The 22,607-nt window shown below is 38.8% G+C and overlaps 1 long non-coding RNA gene across 1 annotated transcript; it reads left to right on the forward strand.

Moving 5' to 3' along the window:
* Positions 1-640: 640 nt before the first annotated feature.
* LOC114468652 (uncharacterized) lies at positions 641-19,049 on the forward strand. The gene is made up of 4 exons (XR_003674660.1): positions 641-759; positions 2,892-2,894; positions 15,638-15,644; positions 19,038-19,049. It is a non-coding gene; the product is annotated as an uncharacterized LOC114468652 (long non-coding RNA).
* Positions 19,050-22,607: the final 3,558 nt, after the last annotated feature.

Raw genomic sequence — 22,607 nt, forward strand, 5'->3', positions numbered from 1 at the left:
GCCATCTTGAAATCACGTGATTGATGATGTCACATGGCCCCAGTGCCTGTAAACATCCCATTGTTTCCTATTGGAGTGACACATTTAGCAGCTTCTTTCAGTCAAAATGACAACTTGTGCTGCTTTTGGTTGTTCTAAAAAAAAGGAAAAGTTAAAGATGTCAATGTAACCCTCTTTTATGTACCAAAAGAGGATAAAAACAGTTGCGACTGCAGGGGGTGACAGTTCCAACTCTGAAGTTTGGTATTATAAAATGAAGCAGAGAAGAAGAGCTCTCCCTAAAACAGCGTGCTGACACGCTCTAATGGCTGAAGTTAGCGAGTAATCACATACAGTTGAAGATGCAAAAACCCTGAGGATAGAAGTCCTTTAGTGTGGGAGCCAACTAAACCATTAGCCGTGCACTGTTTAAAGGAGAGTAAAGGATGCTGAGGAGAGCACTTCTTCTCTGCTTCATTGTCTCCTACCAAACCGCAGAGTTTGAACTGTCACCCCCATGCAATCCCATATTTTTTTCGGGTCACAAATGTTTTTATCCTCTTTTGGTAAACAAAAAAGGGTTCCATCAAAATCTTTAACTTTTCCTATTTGTTTAGAGCAACCACAAGAAGCACAAGTGGTCATTTTGACTAAAAAAGCTGCTAAATGTGTCACTCCAACAGAAAACAATGGGATGTTTACAGTCAGTGGGGCTGTGTGATATCATCAATCACATGGTTTCAAGATGGCTTAAACGGTAAAGTAGTCCTGTTTTTAAAAGTTAATGAATACATTTCAAAGGTTTTAGGCCAGACTTGTAAAAACGGTGGAGGATCCCTTTAAAGTCACACCGCAGACTTTTTGACCTAAAGAGTTGACCCATATGAGTTATTTTAAATGATTCCTCAGGCCAATATACAGCCCTTGTCAGTATCAATGCTCCGAGTAGGGCTTCTCTCTTGAAATACCGACCATGTAAGCTTGGAGAGACGGACCGTCTGGAGAACGTTTCACTTTACGGCAGTCACGTGACCACAGGCTCGGAGAAACTTATTGGGCTAAGGCTTTTGCTACTATTTTTCCATCTGTTCGACTCCTGGTCATTGCCAAGGCAAGCAAAACGAAACTTAAACTGCTTAAGAGGAGGCAGACACCGCCGAGACCCGGCCCCCTCCGCCGACCTGCCTTCCGCCGGACACCACCCCGCGCACGCCGGGTCGCCCGTCCCCCCCGACCCCGGCCGCCAATCCGAAGTTACAGGTCAACTACTGTCTGCATACACAATAGACAAAAGACAAGGCAGGCTGGCCCGACTGACTGTTGATTTTTGCGACAGTGTTGCGGCGCTTGTGGTCACGAGGTGCGCTTGATGTAAAAGTTACAGGTCTAGCGCCCCTAGTGGACAAAAGTTACACAGTGTGCCTTTAACAGAAAACTAACCCCCAATTTCCACTGGATGCGGCTCCGCTTTATTATGTCTCCACCGCGCCACTGGAGCCGATAGGTTTTTACTTTAGTCTACATGCTAATGTCCACTGGGTCCGCTGCGGTGCGTGTCTGTCAGTTCGGTGCCTTTTGCCGGATATACACAGGGCTTCTATTTCTGGCGAACACCGGAGCACGACACATCAATCAACACAGTGTAAATGAAGCTAAACAGGAAGTAAGGCACGTACTCCACAATAAAATTTCCGGTTACTTTTCAAAATAAAACACCTCAAATTATATTTCAAGTAATTTACATTACGAAAACATTATAATGTGTAAAAACTAAATCACAGTCGCTGTATTGTTTCCTCTCATACTGTAACTGCACTGTAAACTGCAGTCACTTTGATTTAGTTCATGTTTTACTGGTGCAGTTTTATCTCTTCTCTGTTGGCTGTTGATAAAAACTGTGTCTATGACAAATCCAGAGTCCAACCTTCTTGTACTCCTTCGTTAGGAACACTGACCTGTTTATCTGTTTATTGTTGCGTTTATAACACACATTTTAACATTTAATCACACATTATATAAATATCATGAGAACTGCTCTGTCTCGTGACGTCATAGTCGTCCAACCGGAGTGCACTGTGGCGCACTCAAAACGTAACCGGTGGGGATTACCAGATGGCGGATAGCGGGAAAAACTGGATCGGTGCCGTGGCGCAGCGGAGATGTATCCAGTGGAAGCCCACAGTTACACAACCCAATAATTATTTTTATTCAATTTGTTTCAAATCATTTAAGAAGAAAACAACCTTCTTTTAACTGCACACTACATTGGGAATTATACTGTTTTCTCTGGTCAACATAGTAGTTTTGCTATTCAATGATCTGGTTTTGGGGGTTCTGTTTTAAAGATAGATAGATAGATAGATAGATAGATAGATAGATAGATAGATAGATAGATAGATAGATAGATAGATAGATAGATAGATAGATAGATAGATAAGGAAAGGAAAGGAAATTAAAAGTATTCTTCTGCTATATAAATGCAAAAAGGCAGTTTAAAAATGCATCCAAACACATCGGTGTTATGCTACTTTGATAAATATATTTTTTTTAGCTGGGAATTTTTCTTCTTACAGTTTCTGTTTACATTACATTAAACGATCTGGTGTTGGAGGTAAGTATAATCTTTAAAGGTCGACAAAGTGAAGCGTTCCTTTTAATTAACTGCTACTGGATGTCAATACTCTGTGTGAGGGGACCAATGAACAGCAGTGCTCTGTCCCAGTAGGATGGAGTAATCCTAACATACCTGCTGACCTTCAGCGATTTGCTAACAAATTAAAACCTCTTGGTTTTGATGGAGTCCTGCCACAGGACACAAGGACATCTGTGGTTCGACCTCTGCCATCTCACTATCTATAAATATTTAATCCATATCGACCTTACTTGTCAATATTTCTGATACGCACTGATAGGCTGTTATAATTTATAAAAGCTGCACATTTTACTGGTCACGATGCAGTAAAGGAGAGCTTTAAGCTTTGCACGAAACAAATTTTTTAAACCCATGCACAAACAAGTTTAGAGATTTAAAAACTGAATATCTGCTGAGTCCTTCTGTTCTGTTAACAGATTAGGAAAGGTATAATCTTAGTCATTGTCTGAAGGAAATTGAAAGTTGAACAGATTTAGCCAGGATTGTAGGCTAGGTCACTTTTCCAATATTGTGTTTCCGGATTAAATTTGTATGTCAACATTAACCTTCATTTAAATGCAATTTCCAGATTCACAAAAAAGAGTTTTTATGGAAACGTTTGCATGTTGTGTTGTTTTACTTTTCCAGCCATCATGTGTGCACACAAATTTGGTAATTGATTTGCTTTTATGGGTGGGTACTTGTACATTTTGAGTATATTTTTAAATGATTTTAGTCATGTTATTTGTACTTAAGCATGTTTTAAAAGAAGTAAAGTAATTAATTACATTTCTACACCCAACTGTTACTGAGTAAATCATTTTTTTTTGGTTGAAACTACAAAAAAAAAAAAAAAGTAAATGACCAGACAACAATCAAATGCATCATATCATAGCCGACCAATCAGATTAAACATAATGCACGGCACCAAGACTGCATTGAATGGAGGTTATTTTCTCAGTTTTAGAGTTCATAAACGTAGCTTAACATAGTTTAAATAATTGTACATTTTAACAAAGGTTTTTTTGTATACAGATGCCTTTGTCAAAAATAAATTAATTCCAATTGTGCAAGATTTGGTCTCTTCCTTTTTAAGGATGTTTACTGTATGCAAGGTAACCGTAGCAAGATTTATTATTTATTATTTAATGGAGCTACTTTTTACTTGTACTAGAGTATTTTATGCAGGATTTACTTGTACTTCAAAAGTACTTCAGTCAAGTAACAGTACTTCTTCTTGAGTAGGATACATCAGTAATTTTTATACCTCTGCAGAATTGGACACACCTCAAACGAGAAAATCTTGTATCATGTTTTACTCTTTATGAGCCACATTTCTGAGCACAGAAGATAATAAATGTGAGAATGAAAAGCATGCACCACTGCATGTTAAAAACACCTTAAACATGTTATGTAAAAAACTAAACTTATGTTGAATGGTCCAGATTGTGTCCTGCATTATGTTTATTTCTTCAAGTATAGAAGACATTCCCCATTGTAACAACCTACCATTGATGCAGAAAAAACCATGCATTGCTTAGATCCTGCTGGTTCCTCCTCCCTCATGCACCTCATCCAATATACGTAATCGCTGATTTTCACGGACCTCTCAAAGGAGGTCAATATCTAAAGAGCACAGAGTATTGTTCTGGTAGGTACCTGCATGAAATCAACCATAAACACGCTCGCTCTGCTCACTACACTCCGTCAGTATTATTTTCTTTTACAGCGTACATAACTCTTGCCTCCACCCCTCACACCCTGAAGTGTCAGCACAGCGTGTGCTTTATGATGGCCTCAGGGGACGGCCAAAGATTAGATGGGCATGCCTTAATACCTTCAAGGTCACTGTGTTGCCTCTGTATTGTGCTGGAATGAGCATCTGAATGTGAGATATACAAATACTCCCTTTTAATTACCCAAACATAGCTCACAGCATGGATGGTGCTTGAGCTTTTGGCCTCTGCTGCTACACGCAATAGAAACATCCAGGAACGTATCCCCCAAGTGTTTAGAAATGGGTCGTACTGGGGGGAGTAGCGTTTACCAGCTTCTGTGCTGTGGGATTTATATTTCACCCGTCTAAAAGTGCCCTCGCTTCATGCTTTATGGGACTAATATGAATCACAGCTGAAGTGCAGCGAGCACGATGAGTGTGATGTGATTTACATCCACAGGTTCACCTACAGAAATCACCTCCAGCTGCTGCAGGTTCCTGTTGGACGTCCAGAAAGTACATTGACTTTGGACCCTATAGATATTATGTAACTAATATTTTATTAAAGGTCCAGTATTATGCTATTTTTCACCCATCTCCATTTGTTCTAAGAACCCCAACAACATGATATTTGAGGTTAATTTTCACAAACTCGTCTGTTTTCTGGAGTTTTAGCCTTCTGAAAAGTCACTTTCGGAGTGCTTCTAAAAACAGGCCATTTTTTGGCCCTTCATGCATATGCATGAGCGGGCGTAAACACACACGCTACTTCAGGCGCTGCTCCAGTGTGTGTTTATCACAGCAGCAGTAGTAAATCATGAACAGTCTCCCTTCTCCTCCTTACTTGTCTGACCACATGAATAGTCCATTTAAGATGATAGTCCATTATTTTGTCCAAGTCGCATTGGGTCACAAACGAGTCAGATCATCCCATAAAAGCGATACGAGGTGGTTTTACGGCTACTAAAAATCAAACTGATTGTGACCGCTCATGCAGCGCCGCAGGGAAGTAAACTATCAGCTGAGTCAGCAATTTCAAACACTCACATGAGCTTCTACATCACTTTCTTTTCATCCACATCTCTTCTGGTCACAGGAATAGACCTTTTTCAAAACAACCGGAAGTAGCGCCTCCTGGTGCCTAGTCACTTCCGGGTCTAAGAGAAAATAGCTCTTGTTTTTTCAACAGCGTTGCTCAACTTGCCAGCTATTTCGCTCGCTGATGCAGAGGCAATCGCAGCGCCGAATACCCAAACCAACAAACTTGATAAGGGATATAAGTTCTTCCATGAAGAATATATCCACAGCTATCAAGTTCAACACATTGGTGCTGTATCACGTCCTGCAAATGTAATGGTTATATTTGACTAAAATTATCTAACCCATATGACAAATATATACAATTTACCATGACACTTTTTTCTTGCCCCACAAGAGCAACCAGGAACAGAACAAAAACAACCGCGCCAAGACTGAGCCATTTTTGTCACTGTCTAAAGCTAAAGCTATAGCCACAGGAAGTTGTTGCGCACCACTTCCGGTTTAAAATGTGGAAGTGTGAAAAAGGTTTATAGTCCATTTAAGACGACAGTCGATTGTTTTGTCCAACCGCTGTGTCACATTGAGTCACAAACACATCAGATCATCCTATATAGGCAATACAAGGCGGTATAATGGTTACTAAAAATGGAACTGATTGTGAGCGCTCTGGTTTATCTATATACTGGATTATCTACTGAACGTAAAGATAATAACTGTAATATTAACTCATATCAACCTGCTGTCGCAGTGTTTGTTTTACCTGAGAGGTAGTTTGAGAGGGAGGAGCTCACATTCTTATAGTGTAGGAGGAGCCAGGTGTGTTGGGGGAGAAGTTTCCACGTTGTGACGTCAAACCGCGAGAAAAATCCAACTCACCCGTTGGGAGCTGACTTTTTACAAAATGTGGAATAGCAAGGGAGGGAGGGAACAGAACTTGTTCATCTTTGGCCCTGAATGAGGCTAAAGGAATGTATATTACTGTAGCAAAACTGTTATAAAGTGATTTTTTTCATAATACTGCCCATTTAAATAACAATGGAAGAAACAATAATTGTTTTTTTTCTAGTTTTACCAATAATAATATCTATGATTTCCCTTGTTTAGGGATGTCAATAGTCAAGTCTCTTTCTGTACTTTAAGGGCAAACCCTTGAACCAAAATAAAGATGAATGTTGCTAAGAGAATCCAAGACATAGATTGGTCCTAATTTGTTCTTTACTCTTGATTTATCACTGTGAAAATAACCAGGTCGGGTTGTGTCTGTCATGTTCATGTCTTGTCTTGTTCGTCTTTTCTAGTCTCAGCCTCCTGCCACAGTCAGTTACTTGCCTGAGCACCTGATTATGTTTTCCTCTGATTCCGTCCCCTACTATTTAGTCTGCCCTGCTCACACACACTGTCAGTCTGTCTTGTCATGTCGTCCAAGCCACCGTCAGGTCCTCAGTTTCCAGCGGTCCAAGGATTGGAGATCTTGCCTGGAACTGTGCCTCAATCCTGTGTGGAATACAGGACTTATCAAAAGTATATTTCATTCAACTTTAACTTTGGACATACTTACTCTGGACATGCATACATCTTGTGACATTTTGATATTGCAATATTGTCGCACGGTATATCGTCCCACTTTTACTTTAAAACAAATGGTGTTGCAGTGAAGAAGTTCTCCTGTGAACACAATAAACTGTATCCATTAGGGCTCTTATAGCTGCAGTATGTAATTTTTTTTGGATTCATGTGGTCAAAAATCCATAATCACCATTGAGCGTATTGTAATTCAGTATTCTCAGATGACACTGGACTTTTGCTCCTTCTCTTGGCTTTATTATTGAGCTTTAGGAATCTAGGAGCATTACGCAACTTTTCAGCAAACCAGAGGTTCACGCCCATTGTAGTGAAGTACAATGACGGACGTTCCAGCAGAAGTCCCCATCGTGGCATTAGGCACAACGGTTACATGGCAAAGAAAGCAGAAAAAGGAAGACCCATGTGGAGAAGCAACAGTTTAAAGGACCAAACAAACTTGGGAGAAAACGACCCCGCGGAGGTCCGCTGCGCGTTCACAAGGATACCGGTAAGGGGCCATAGGTTTCAAAACAGGGAAGGGAGTGTTTCTTTACAAGTCTCAAAATTCTACATACTGCAGCTTTAACCCAAATAAGTAAATTGGATGTACTGAAAACTTTTAATGAATCTGCCACGCTAAACATATGCCCCACTTTTTTTTTCTTTCTTTTTAATCTCTATTAAAATAAACTATTTAAATCAAAGAAAGGTTTACCTGTATTTCTTTGACATTTATTGCTAAACCAAAAGAGAAAAAAGGGCGTTTATTGAACAGCATTGATTTACAGTCACATGAATTAGCAAATACGTGGTACGCAATGGCACTACAGGGGGTACGAGAAAGAGAGAGAGAGAGATGTTGGTCCCACCCCAGGCGTGAAATGACCGGAAATTATAAAAACTATAGAAATAAATATATTCAGGAGCCACTAAAGTGTTTTTCAACCTTGGGGTCATCTGGAATTTAAATGTGGTCGCCTAAAATTTCTGAAAAATTTAAATAGATTTTTAAAATGTTGTAATTATTCTTCTTATTTTAAATTGAAACAATACACAATCTTTAACAACTGTATTTCTATGCTTTCACATTTTGAAATATAAATCTAGTTCAACTAGAATGCAGCATAAATAAATAAAAATCTGAGTTAAAAAAAATGATCAAAAATGAATTTTGTCCTTGGGGTCACCAGAAATCCTTGATATCAAAATGGGGTCACGATCCAAAAAAAGCTTGGGAACCACTGCACTAAATACTGTTTCTTTCCACTTATTTAAAAAAAATGAGATTCTTTCAAATGTGTGTTATCACTCAATCATTCCATCATTATGATCTATAGTGGTTTTCAAAGTGTTTTGTAAGTAAAATTGGACAAAGGGGGTATTTGGATTCAGAAATAAGAGATAGGGGGTACTAGAGCCAAAAACGTTTGAGGACCACTGTGTTAGACAGATAAAGCAATACATTTTCCATTAAATCCCAATGGCTGACGTCTAAATAGTGAAAATGGCTGCTTTGTGACTTCCGTATTCCCTGTTGTGTCATCTGCGTATATTTACACAAACTAATGGTTATTCCTACAGTCGCTGCAGAAACTATAACAGTAAATTGTTCCTGAGCTCTCTTTTTTGTACGTAATTTTTGATCGCTTACACAGACACGCACGACTGACGTCCACCCAATGGTAAACAACAGTCAGAGTCCCTGTCCTTCCACGTGCTTTCCTTTTAGCATCACTGTAAAGATCAATTACACACACGTGTCAGACATCCCAGTAACACTGATCCTCATGTCACACATTCTTCATGATGTCCAATCAAAGCAATGAAGTCATTACAGGTCGGCTTCATTAACGCACACAGCTCGAAATGCCACAAAAGCCACTTTCTGTGATTGAATCATAAATAAATCACAGATTGCCGTCAAAAAAGGAAAGTGATTTAATCCGAATCAATCGACAAGGTCACAGCCAATGAAAGAGCAGGAAGGCATGCTTTAATGCGCCACTTTCACATAGTAATAATATGAGATAGGCTGTGCTTGAAATGGTACACTGACGTACTACTCGTACTAAGTCTCACGTCAAAATTAACTAGCCTTTATTTAGTCAGGAGAACCACATTCAGATTAATAATATCTTTTACAAGAGTGTCCTAACAGCAGTACATAAAGCACCTGTACAGTGTCAAAATAATACTAAAATGTTCTTAAAGCAAATAAATGGCACAGAAGACAAGTACATAAAAACAATAAAAAGTACTGTTACAGAGTAAAAGCTTATGAAAGATAAAACTATTAAATCCACCAAATAATTTAAAATATGTTAGCTAAAACAAGAACAAGGTGAAGTTTTTGTTTCCAGGTGCTGTAAAAGGGTCCTAAACTCTCCTAGTGTGACCAACTGTGTAAGTTTAAAATGTTTCTGTACCGCATTCCATGAACATGGAGCGAATACATAAAGGCTTTTTTTCCAATGTTCAGTAAGGACGGTCGGAACTGTGAGTAAAAACAAATCTTTAGACTGCAGACAGTAGTTATTTCTGGGTTTTTGGGTCACATGACTACAAAGGTTGGGAGGCAGCAAACCAAGAATTGCCTTGTAGGTCAAACCAAGCCAGTGAATGTATCTGCGTAAAGATAGAGCCGACCATCCAACGCATGCGTACAGGGAACAATGATGCGTGAGAGCTTTGCAGCCTGTAATACATCTCAGTTCACCATGATAGACAGTGTCCAATGAGTGACGAAGCTGAGAAGAAGCATGATGTATACAATGTCCTCATAGTCCAACATGGACAGGAAAGTAGCTTCAACGAGGCGCTTTTTCATCTCAAAAGAGAAGCACAATCTATTTCTAATATAAAAATCCAGTTTCAATTTAAGTTTTCTCACAAGCTGCTAATGTGAGGCTGAAACTAGAAGGAATAATCAATCATAATTCCAAGGTATTTATAAAAAGTAACAGCATGATTTTGGATTTCTAAGCATTTAACATTAGCCTCATGTCTTTCAGGTTGCACTGAACTGCTGAAAAAGCTGCCTGCAGCTTGCAAAGGGCCTCTTTTAATGACGGTGCCAAACAATAAATGACTGTGTCATCGGCATTAAAAATGAAAGTTAGCGTCCTCAACATTTTAATCAAGGCTATTGATATAAAATGGAAATAACAATGGCCCGAGGACCGATCCCTGTAGAATGCCTTTGGACACAGGAAGTAACTTGGAGGTGCTCCCATCAACCTGCACACTCTGGGTTCGTTCAGAAAGACCATTTTGGAACCAGTGAATAGTTGGTTCCCCTAGACCAGGGGTCTGCAACCTGCGGAGCCTCATGTGACTCTTTGACTCTTTTGCAATGGCTCCCTGTTGCTTTAACCCTCCTGTTGTCCTCGGGTCAAAATGACCCGCCACTGTGTTAAAAACCAAAAAGAAATCCCCTAAACGAGATTTTTTTAACTTGAAATTTTATGACTTTTTCTATATTGGCACCAACAGTAGAAAAAGTGAAACGTTGCTTTTATTCACATTTCCATGTAAGCTGTACAAAAAAAGGTACAAAGGTGGTCTTCGGGTCAAAATGACCCGTGAGGCAAAAAGAGTTGAAATCAAGGTCACAGAGTTATTTACACACCACATAATGTTACAATGTTTTAGTTGTGTCTCAGATCAATCAGTAGCAGAAGTAAAGAAGACAAATCAGGTGGGCTTCTCGCGGACCGCTGTGCCTTTGATCAGTCTCAGATCAATTAGTAGTAAACGTGAACAAGATAGTAGCAGACGTAAACAACACAAAGGCGTTCTCGCAGACTGCAGAGCTCTTTTTCTGTGGATTTCCAGAGGTTATAAAGGTGCTGCAGATGACACGACCCCGAATTCTGTCTGTGCTGAAGCCATGAGTGTGCGTTATAACGTTGGAGAGGCTCTAGAGCTGATTTTTTCAGATGTCCAGCAAGACAACTCTGATTCAGAAGCAGAAGTGGAGGATTTATCAGAAGAAGAAGATGGGGAGGAATATAACCCAGAGCAAGATGAATCATCTTCTGAAGAAGAAAACCCTGAAGCTGAAAGAGAGACTTTCCTTTCAAAAAATGGCAAAATAACATGGTCCTCAGCAGCATATGACCAACACGGCAGGCATGCAGAACAAAACGTCATAAAGATGACCCCAGGACCCACAAGGTTTGCCGTTTCTCATACCCATGACATTGTCTCTACATTCTACCTGTTTATCACACCTGCAATAGAAAAAATAATCCTGGAGATGACAAATCTGGAGGGTTTTCGCAAATATGGAGACAGCTGGAAAAAGATGGATGAGACTGACCTGCAGGCCTACTTATCAGGCCTATGGGATCAAGTCATGGGTGGCTTGCGATGCCAAATCAAGCTTTGCTTGGAAAATGCAAGTCTATACCGGGAAGCCGACCAGTGGATGCCCAGAGAAGAACCAGGGGATGCGAGTTGTGCTTGATATGACAGAGGGACTGCGGGGTCACAATGTGACATGTGACAATTTCTTCACCTCTTATGAACTCGGACAGCAGCTCCTGAAGAGGAAGATCACCATGGTACAGTTCGAAAGAACAAGCCTGAGCTCCCACCTGCACTGCTTGCGTCAAAGGAGAGAGAGGTCTTCTCAACAAAGTTTGCCTTCACGCCCACCACCCACTCTAGTTTCTTACCTCCCAAAGAAAAACAAGAATGTAGTTCTTCTGAGCACACTGCACGCAGAGGGTGACATTAGCGATCGTGAGGACAGGAAGCCAGTTATCATCCTAGACTACAACCGCAACAAAGGAGGTGTGGACAACCTAGATAAGGTGATTGGAACATACAGCTGCAGAAGGATGACTGCCCGCTGGCCCCTGGTCATCTTCCACAACATCATTGATGTTTCCTCCTACAATGCCTTTGTGATTTGGAGAGAGATCAACCCGACCTGGATGTCTCGTAAGCAGAACAAGAGGAGGGTGTTCCTGGAGCAACTAGGAAAGGCACTTGTAATTCCACTCATTGAAAGAAGGAAGCATGTCACAGAAGCCTCAGCAGCAGTTGTGAAAGCTATTCAGAGTGCAGGAGCTCCTGATCAACCTGAGGATCCAGCTACCACAGCCACTTCCCCAGCTAGGGCAAGTAAGAGGAAGAGATGTCAGTTCTGCCCTCAAAAGAAGGACTGTAAAACACATACTGTGCGCTGCAGGTGTAAGACATATATCTGCAAAGGCTGTGCACTTGCATACTGCCCTACATGTGCTAATTAGTTGAATGGGTTATGTTATTTTTCATATTTTTGTATTGTATATTGTCTTAAATTGTTCACTGGAGAAAGAAAAGAAAGAAAATGAGTCATTGGGATGAATAAAAATGCATTCAAAACTCCTTTTTGCACATTTTTTTTTTCTTTTCTTAAGCTATAGAAATACAAGTTAAGAGGGAAAACTCAGGTATTCACACATTGTGTGGTGAATGACAAGTTGTTTCTTCAAGCAAGATGAAATTTGGTGTTTAAATTCAATTAAGCTGCTTATATTGGGGGTTTAGTGAAGACGGGTCATTTTGACCCGGAGGACACAGGGTGTATACAGAAAATGAGGACAACAGGAGGGTTAAAAAAATATTAAAATTATGAATTCTTCTTTCTTACAGAGGGTATTGATGATTAATGACATTAACTTCAAATAAAACTCTGATAAAACAATTGGTTAATCTAAAAATAAATCACATTGTGCAATGACTCTGCCACCTTCCTACTTCGCCTCCTGAAACTTCTACAGACCATCAACTTTCCCTGCACCCGTGGGTAACCTTAAGTGTAAAAATAACAAAAAGATTAAAGATTAAAGATTAAGATTAAGATTAAAGATTAAGATTAAATCGGGCTTTCGCCTTTAATTGGCCATGTAATGTTAGTACATTATTGGAATTTGTCTTCTGCACTTAACCCATCCCTGAGGAGCAGTAAAAAGAGTATTCTGGAAGAAAATACAGATTTTATTTGTGTGGGGAAAGATTTATTTAATTGCCAACATACCGGCTTAATATGCATGCTTGATATATTTCATTAACTCATAAAATTATTAGATACTATTTTAACTGTATAGAATTTTATACACTGTATTGTCTTCATTGAGAAGGTATTTTTTTTCGGCTCTGGAAGGATTTTAATCCAGGCGAGAGGAGGCAAAATGGCTCCTTTGAGAGAAAAGGTTGCAGACCCCTGCCCTAGACCAATGTCTAGGAGTCTATGCAGCAGCATAGTCGACTGTGTCAAAAGCCTAAGAAAGGTCAATAAAAAGTGCTGCACACTGTTGTTCTTTGTCCAATCCTTTAAAAACTTGGTGGCTGCTGTGACTGTGCTGTGCACTTTCCTAAAACCTGACTAGTAAACTGATAAAATATGATTTTAATACAATTTACAATTTAATACAATAATTTTAGCTGTTCACTCACCAAGGATTCTAGTATTTTACCCAGAGCAGAGAGTTTGGAGATAGGGTGATAGTTATATAGAATAGTCGGGTCACCTCCTTTATGTAAGGGTAGGACATAGGCAGTCTTCCAGGTATGTGGGATTTCATTTAAGGTTATGGATAAGTTAAAAAGATAAGTTAAGGGTTGAGCAATAAAATCTGCTGCTAATTTTAAAAAGAGTGGCTCCAAATTGTCAGGACCTGCTTTCTTTTTTACGTTCAAGTGCTAAAGTGCTTTATTTACCTGAGAAACTGTAATTGGTTTGAAAACAAAGGGGCTATTTAGGACCATTGTAGGAGGTTTCTGAGGATGACTACAAGAGTCGAATATTGACCCTGAAGCAATGAAATGTTAATTAAAGCAGTCAAGCAGCACATATCTTTCAGAAACTGTTTGGGGGTCCTTAATTATACAAGAGGGAAACTCAACAGCATTTGAGTTTCCAGATAAATATGTCATTGTCTTCCAAATCTTCCTTGGGTTATTCAAGTTTTTTGTAGTCTCAGCTTAGTAATAATTCCCCTTGGCTTTTTGAATTTGGACGTTACATTTATTGCCTAAAGTGCAGCCAATCCGAATCCTGATCCAATTTGTAGGCTTTAGCCCATGCTACATTGCGATCATGCCGTAAGGTCGATAAGTCAGAATTAAACCAGGCATTGTTTCTGCCACTTATTCTGTACCTGTTCAAAGGGGCATGCCGACTGACAACATTGGCAAATCCATCATAGAAAAATGTCCATGCACTTTCAACATCAGAATTTTGCTGAATTCTATTCCAATCAAAATGAGAAAGATCATGGAAAAATGCCTGATCCACAAATTGCTTCATATTTCATCTTGTGACAAATCGAGACTTAGGCTTAGGAATTTTTGCCATTCGGACTGTTGCAATAACACAATGGTCACTGATGTCATTTGCGAACACAGAAGCAGTTGAATGTTTATGAGGAGCATTTGTCAGTATCAGGTAAATAAAGGGCTCTTGTTTTGAAGTTAACCAGAAGTTTAGTCAGTAGTACAATAGAGGGTCTGAAGTTCCCCAAAATGTCTGCATGAAATGTTAAAACGTGAGTTTCATGGATCAAATGAGCACATGTTGATATTATATTTGGTCACTTTCTTGCTTAGAATGTTTTCAAAACTTTCAAAGGTGGAGAATCAACAGATATTTAGGCTCAGTGTGCTTCAGGTTATTGTCGTTGTAGGTTCCAAATGCATCTTTGGAAACTTGGAAGTATACTTCAGTGGGAACGCTCATCATCGGTCATCATCCTAACCATAGAGTATATAGTAGACAGTATATAATCATTAAGTTTGTAGTGCATAGTACAGATTGTGACATTTAAACACAGCCTTAGTGTTGATGAAGTAGGGTTAGGCACCGAGAACCGGTTCCTAACGTCCGGTTCCAGAACCATTACGAAGATGTTTGCATTTTGATTCTTTTTTTCGATTCCTAAATGCCCGCACTAGTTTGATTCCGCGGCTTGTTCTGTTTGTTTATGTATAAGGTTCAGAACGCTACTGTTGCGACTGCAGTCTGTGTGTGTGTGTGTGTGTGTGTGTGTGTGTGTGTGTGTGTGTGTGTGTGTGTGTGTGTGTCAACGGTTTCAGTTTGGACCGCAGAGCGGAAGGGAGATAAGGGAGCTAATCATCGATAAAAAGCCCAATAAAACTCCGGAAAACAATCACCAGGAATAAATATTTGCTCCCTGGTAAAGATAGTAGCTGTAACAACTGGTAAAATGATGAACTGGTGATATTACAGCCTGTGAATGCAGCACTGGGACACATTTACTCCACCTCCAAGTCCTAGTGCCAGCCTTCTAGTGAAGCCTGTTCCATTTACCGCATTTACTGAGGTCCGTGTGTGTCCGTGTGAAAGTCTGTATGTTTATGCTTCCGTCCATCCACTCTTTTCATTATATTCATGTCTTTTAAGGCTCTTATTAAATAGTCTCTGCTGGAGTGAATTAATAAAAATGGCGTAAAGGCTTTTTCAAATGGAAAAATTATCCAGTGAAATTTGTGACCTTTTTACCTGCACGACTCAAAGAATCGGAATTGAGAATCGTTTAGAACAGAAATCAAAATTGAGAATCGGAATCAGAATCGTTGAAATATAAATGATGCCCATCCCTATGATGAAGTGGATTGTTGGTCAGTGTTGTTTGTGTAATAAAAGTTGGAGATGTAAAACATTTCCTTTTTTCTTTGATCTTCTCACTTCAGAGATTAAATGTTTAGTCTTACAACTATGAGGTTTTATCAAATGTTTAGTGGAAAAAAAACGGCATTAAGCGACTAAAAGTATAGTCCCCATGGAGTGCAAATCAGGAGCTAAGAAGTGCTGCTTTATATCATCTGTCCTGTTAAGCTCTCCGTACAGTATATCTAAAGCTGATAAACGATACTAAGCTGCTTTCAACTCTGACCCGACTGTTTACTTTTCCTTTTCCGATTTTCCAACCATCACTCCATTCATCCATCTGTCCCCCTGTGTTTCCCCCGCTTGGGAATAGCAGCAGATGGGATGGGAGCGTGTTGCCTGAAAGCAGGTGGTGGAGAACAAGGATGGTGGATTGAGATGGAGAGCCAGGCCAAAGCTGTAACAGTAGCAGTGTGGTCTCACCACCTTTCCACAGCGTGTCCTTGAACTGGGGATATTTTGGGAATTATCGACTGAGAAAACCAGAGGAATCATCGTATGTTTCACTACAGACGTCCTCTTGATTAACGCTTTGGCCTTTTACACTTCCATGATCTCACCATGGCTTCATTTAAAAGAAAAGGTCAGCGGCTTCACATTAGAAGCGCTCAAATGATTCATAATAATTCCTTGTCTCATTCTCTAAAGCAAAAGCCCCCTTAATGAATAAAACATGAGAGAGATTGCGTCGCTAAGTCTGAATGCTATCCTTACGTCCTCATACCCAGTGATTGAACTCTTTATTTAGTTAAACATCCCTCGGACATGGTGTTTTTGACATTTTTCTTGCAGCAAATATTTGTTAAAAAAACCCCATCTCTGCCTGTACCTCCCCTCATCCCTAGCCTCCACTTTTATTTGCTGACCCTTATAATCTCTGGAAGGACATCAGATAGTCACACTAGCAGATGGGTAACACACACACACACACGCGCACACACACACACACACACACACACACACACACAAATGTATTCTGTGTCAAACTGGTCTTGCTCAAGATCAGCAGCTTCTCCGGTCATTACAGCCCACATACGCTGACCCCAGCCAGCGGCTACTATGACCACTTTGTTTTAGTGGAAATGTCATCACCCTTAAATGTTTTTTACCTTGTTTTTCTTTCCAAAGCAATGAGGACGGTACGTCAGTTAAAGTAGGATTCTAACGAGGGGTTTTTAAAAAGCCTGACCTGCCAATCCCAATAACTGACATCACACACCTAGGATGTTAAAATCTTATTTTATTGTAAAACACTGAACAATACCCGTGAAACAATGCAAACGTGAGGTAGCTATCTCAAATATAAATGAAAAGTTTAGAGAACATGTGTCAAACTCAAGGCCCAGGAGCCAAATCCGGCCCTTCAAAGCATCCGATTCGGCCCCCAGGAGAAAGTGAAAATGACAGAAAAAACATAATTTATTATGTAAATGATTAATTTACATTTTAGTTGTAAATTATTTATTCATTTATTTATTTGGGGACAACACACATTAATGAACAATCATATACAAGTTGAAACAAATTGTAAATGTACCAGATTATAGCAAAACTGCTCATTTACATCTGTTGAAAAAAAACTAAATTTTTCCAAAATCCTGCAGTTTTTCTCAAAATGGTAAAATGATCGTCAAGTGAACTTGATATGAAACATATTTTAATAATTGTTAACTACGTAAGTGTATGACAGAACTCTAACATGGTTCCCCAGGTTTGTGTTTTAATGAAATTGTAATTGACTAGAATTTCAATACCAATTACAATTACAAAGTCGACTATCTGAATTTAATTACATTTAAATTATGGTCATAACAGCAACAGCTTTTTTCAATTACAATTAGGCAAGGCAAGGCAAATTGTATTTGTATAGCGCATTTCGTACACAAGGCAACTCAATGTGCTTCACATGATCAAAAAGTGCAACAGAAAACATTTAACAGATTAAAATCAATAAGAACATTTAAAATAATCAGTAAAATCAAACACATCATGACCAAAAATCTCTCTCTCAATCATATGCAGTAGAGAAAAATAGTTCCTTTAACTTTGATTTAAAAATGTTCACATGTGATGCTGACTTCAGCTCTGCTGGCAGTTTGTTCCACTTCTTTGCAGCATAACAACTAAAAGCAGCATCACCATGTTTACTGTGAGCTCTGGGCTCCACTATCTGACCTGTGTCCATAGATCTGAGAGACCTGCTGGGTTCATACCTGACTAACATCTCACTGATGTATTCACACATTTATACACTAGCAGCAGAACTTTAAAGTCTATTCCAATTATAATTACATCTTAATTTAAATGTATTACCAATTACGCGATTACAACTATAATTCACACCAACCCTGGACAAAATACAGTTTTTAAAGATATTACACAAGAATTTCCCATGCCACTATGTTAGTAATACATTAGATATATCTTAATGCTCGGTGCTACACCTGTGACCTCTTTAGAATGCTCCATGTTGAAAAACATGGAAATGGGAAAAAAAAAAAAAAAAAAAAAAGGAAATAGAAAACACTTGAAATAACAAGAAAGAAAAATAGAAATCATTAGGCAGGCATTGTCCAGTCCCCATCAATCATTTTAAAAGTCCTGTATATCATATTTGTGCAAGTTGCAGTTGTTTTGTCCTCTGTGATGTTCTAGTATAAAAAAAAACAATTTTCTGCCTGTGTGTTTAAAGGGTCAGTCGTCCCTCTCTACATGTCATGTCATTTCAAATGTTTGACTTGCAGATTTGGCAACAAAGGCTTAACTCTGTTTACAACAATGATGTTTATTTTTCAGGCATTATCCAATAATACAACTAGGTAAGACTGAAATCAAAAGCCAGATTAATTATTCATTCTGACATGCAGATAAAGAGCTCGGAGAGAGGAAGAGGAAGTGACTCCTCTTTAGCAGAAGTTGTGTAAGTTGTGTTATATGCAGTATATCTATCTATCAAGTTCAAGCCCCAAATTCAAGCTTTGGCCTTTAAGAACGATTCAGATGTGTGTTTTCTACTTAAAGGAAGTACATTATGCAGTTGAGAATGGTGATTTTAAACAGTGGAGGTGGTTGGACCCACACGCTGTAATACAAAATTGAAAGCTTCCAAAAATAAAGATATCTAATGCGTCTAATCATGACATTTATCCAATTACGTGTGCAGTAGCTGCAGGTGGTCGGGTCAAAACACCTGAATTACACAAAACAAACAGTCAGCTGCTGTAATTATCTGCTTACCCATTTTAATAAAGCTAATGTTCCAAAAGCAGGTGATTTTTAAATTATGTTGTGTGCTGGTGTTGCTGCTGGTCTTAGCAACTGATGCTTGTTATTTTACACTTATTACTCTCCAACAACCGGAAAACTTAGAAAGTTAATATTGGGACTGGGACTTTAACGTGTTCATTGCAATTAAATGATTATAGAAAAATAATGCACAAAAAAAACAGCAGTTAATTGCTTTTTTTTTGCACTCCAAACAGAGCGTAACCATTCTCATTTCAAGAGTTCCCAATTTATCCATAATGCTAATGCACAGGATGTGTTCAAAATCACATTCTAACGTACTATACTCTATACACTCAATGATCTCCTATATACTATAAGTGTGATTAGGATGGTGACCGTTCCCACTGAAGTATACTTCCAAGTTTCCAAAGATGCATTTGGACCCTACAACGACACAAACCTGAAGCACACTGAGGCTAAATATCTCCACCTTTGAAAGTTCTGAAAACATTTTAAGTGAGAAAGTGACCAAGTAAAATATCATGTGGTCATTTGATCCATAAAACTCACAAAAAACACATTTCTACTGACAACACTTCTGGTTCACTTCAAAATAAGAGCCCTAATTACAAAAGTGTTTAAAACTTATGGAAGACGAGAAGAGATGATTTTGCTTTGAAACGGGGATGTTTGAAGCCGGTGTCACGGTCTGAGTTTATCTCGTACTGAGATCGAATATGAGCATGCCCACTACCGGAAAATGAGTTTAGCTACTTCCACTGTGCTGACATTAAAAATTCAATTTCAAAGCTAATGTTAATTGACGAGTGCTGAATGTCTCATTTTCTTGGGAAAAAATGTACAACTGCTCAATATACGAGGCAGGAGAGGTTCCAACACTACAAAGAAAGGATAGACAGGTTAATCTTCTTCATGGTGTAGGGCAAAAAACGTGTTTTAGAATGTATTCTAAGCTGTTTTTTTAATTTTATTACATATATTGCATTTGAGAAACAAAACATATGTGTTTAATAATTTATTCTATGCTGTTCTTTTATTATTACATGAATTGTGTTTGGATAAAAATAAAGCACATGTTGGAATATACTTTTCAAGAATGTATTCTTCCTTTCACTAATTTCCCATTGCAAGCTCAGTATGGCAATCTGAATGACAATCTCAGTAAGTAATAGAGTCTCATGCAGCAATCGCAATGAGAATTAAAATAGTTTATTCTAAAAAAAAGACATGATTATAATAAAACTCAATACGAAAAGGAATAATTTCTTTTCCAAAAAACATGATTATAATATACATTGCTATAAATAACAGTTAACCTAATGTAACTTTACAATAATAAGCTGTTGTATTCATCTTCATCTTTTATCGATAGTCGACTGATGTTTTAAGCATTTTTTAAAATCAGTACAGCAATCTCTGTGCGTGGCTAATCCAGCACGGGTACATCTCAGTACGTAGCGGTCACGTACTGAGATTGTAAAACAAACTCAGACTGTGACACTTGTCCCAGGACGACTTTACGTTTTTCTCGCAATGCACCATGGGGCAGTTGAATATGACTAGTGTGTCCATTGTGCATACTTCAAAAATGTCCCTGTATAGTATATATCTGGGTATTTCTCGCACACTCAATCTTTTTATATCTAATAATGCACATTACACTAATTTTGACGTCAGACTTAGTATCAGCAGTTTGTTAGCATGACATTTTGAACACAGCCTGAAAAACAAAAGGAGAAGTCGTTGTTATGCTTTTTGGGTGCTATTTTTGTTTATCATGGAAAACAAAAGCCCAGTTGTGTGCAAATTGTGCAAGAAAGAGTTTGCTGATCACCTGAGCGTTGCAGCCTCCGCTACCACCTCAATGCTAAACATACTGAGGCTAGCACAGTCGGCTAGCATGGACAGCTAGCGTGCTACATGCTCAAGATGACGGGGTTCAGAGCCAGAATGAATAAGTCAATGAGTGACAAATGAGCAAAGTCAGTGGATAAATGTTTGTAGTGGACAGTCGACCACTCTCAGCGGTAGAGGATGTGGGCGGGGCTAGAAGCGCTGACCCAACTTATGAACTGATATTTAGAAAGGCTATTCGTCAACTTCATCAGTTGCTCTGCTTAATTCATGCCACAGATATTCTAACTATTTTACACTGTTCAGTTTCTACTTCTCTGGAATGTTCTGTACTACACTGAACAAAGATATAAACGCAACACTTTTGTTTTTGCTCCCATTTTTCATGAGCTGAACTCAAAGATCTAAAACATTTTCTATAAACACAAAAGACCTATTTCTCTTAAATATTGTTCACAAATCTGTCTAAATGTGTGTTAGTGAGCACTTCTCCTTAGCAGAGATAATCTATCTCACCTCACAGGTGTGGCATATCAAGATACCAATTAGACAGCATGATTATTGCACAGGTGTGCCTTAAGCTGGCCACAATAAAAGGCCACTCTAAAAATGTTGAGTTTAATCACACAGCACCATGCCACAGATGTTACAGGTTCTGAGGGAGAGTGCAATTGTCATGCTGACTGCAGGAATGTCCACCAGAGCTGTTGCCCATGAATTGAATGGTCATTTCTCTACCATAGTCCGTCTTTAAAGGTGTTTTGAGACAATTTGGCAGTACATCCAACCGGCCTCACAAACACAGACCACACCAGCCCAGGACCTCCACATCCAGCATGTTCACCTCCATGATCATCTGAGACCAGCCACCAGGACAGCTGCTGCAACAATCGGTTTGCATAACCAAAGAATTTCTGCACAAACTGTCAGAAACCGTCTCAGGGAAGCTCATCTCCATGCTCGTGGTCCTCATCGGGGTCTCAACCTGACTGCAGTTTGTGGTCGTAACCAGTGTTGGGACGTTACTTTAAAAAAGTAATTAGTTATAGTTACTCACTACTTGTTCCAAAAAGTAACTGAGTTAGTAACTGAATTACTCTATAATAAAAGTAACTCATTACCAAGGAAAGTAACTATTTGTGTTACTGTTAAAAAAAAAAAAAAAAAAAAAAAAAAAGAGTTGATATACTGTATGTCAAATAATTCAGATTTTTAGATACGTGTGTCGTTGTGCTACATTAAATTTGAGTTGCTTACAACAGATGTGGACAAAGTCTTCTCTCCTAGACATAATGAACACTTCACATACACGTTCTTGTTTTTGACCACAACTAATTTAAAGCAGTGTTTGTATCGTCACCTTAAAAATGACAGCTTTTCATCAGACTGCTCCACGCTCACCATCTCTGCTGCTTCATCTAATCTGTAGTGTGTGTGTGTGTGTGTGTGTGTGGCACTGATTGGCTACCATGAAACATGACGCCGCCTTAGCCAATCATAATCTCTCACCTTGTTTCTAACCCACCTCCTCACAACAGCTGCTTAAGAAGCCGGGGAAGCTTTCAGAAAACAGTTTATTCAATCACTGCATGTAACGCACCGCATTTAGCGTTCAGTAACGATAACGACGTTGTAACGGTGTAAAAAGTAATTAGTTAGATAACCCCGATATATTTTGTAAGTAAAACACTTTTGTTTTAGAAAGTTTACAAAAAAAATCCAGAAAACCATGAATATAACTTATTCAAATTTCAGTTTGTGCAACAATGCAATCATAATATTTGTTATTCATATTGCACATTATGTTAGCACTCAGTGATGAAAATAATTAACAAAATTTAGTTGTTTAAGCTTGTTTATTGTTTTTAATAATAAATCCATTTAAATTGGAT

Source organism: Gouania willdenowi, chromosome 8 (assembly GCF_900634775.1).
Source record: "Gouania willdenowi chromosome 8, fGouWil2.1, whole genome shotgun sequence".
Lineage (NCBI taxonomy): Eukaryota > Metazoa > Chordata > Actinopteri > Blenniiformes > Gobiesocidae > Gouania > Gouania willdenowi.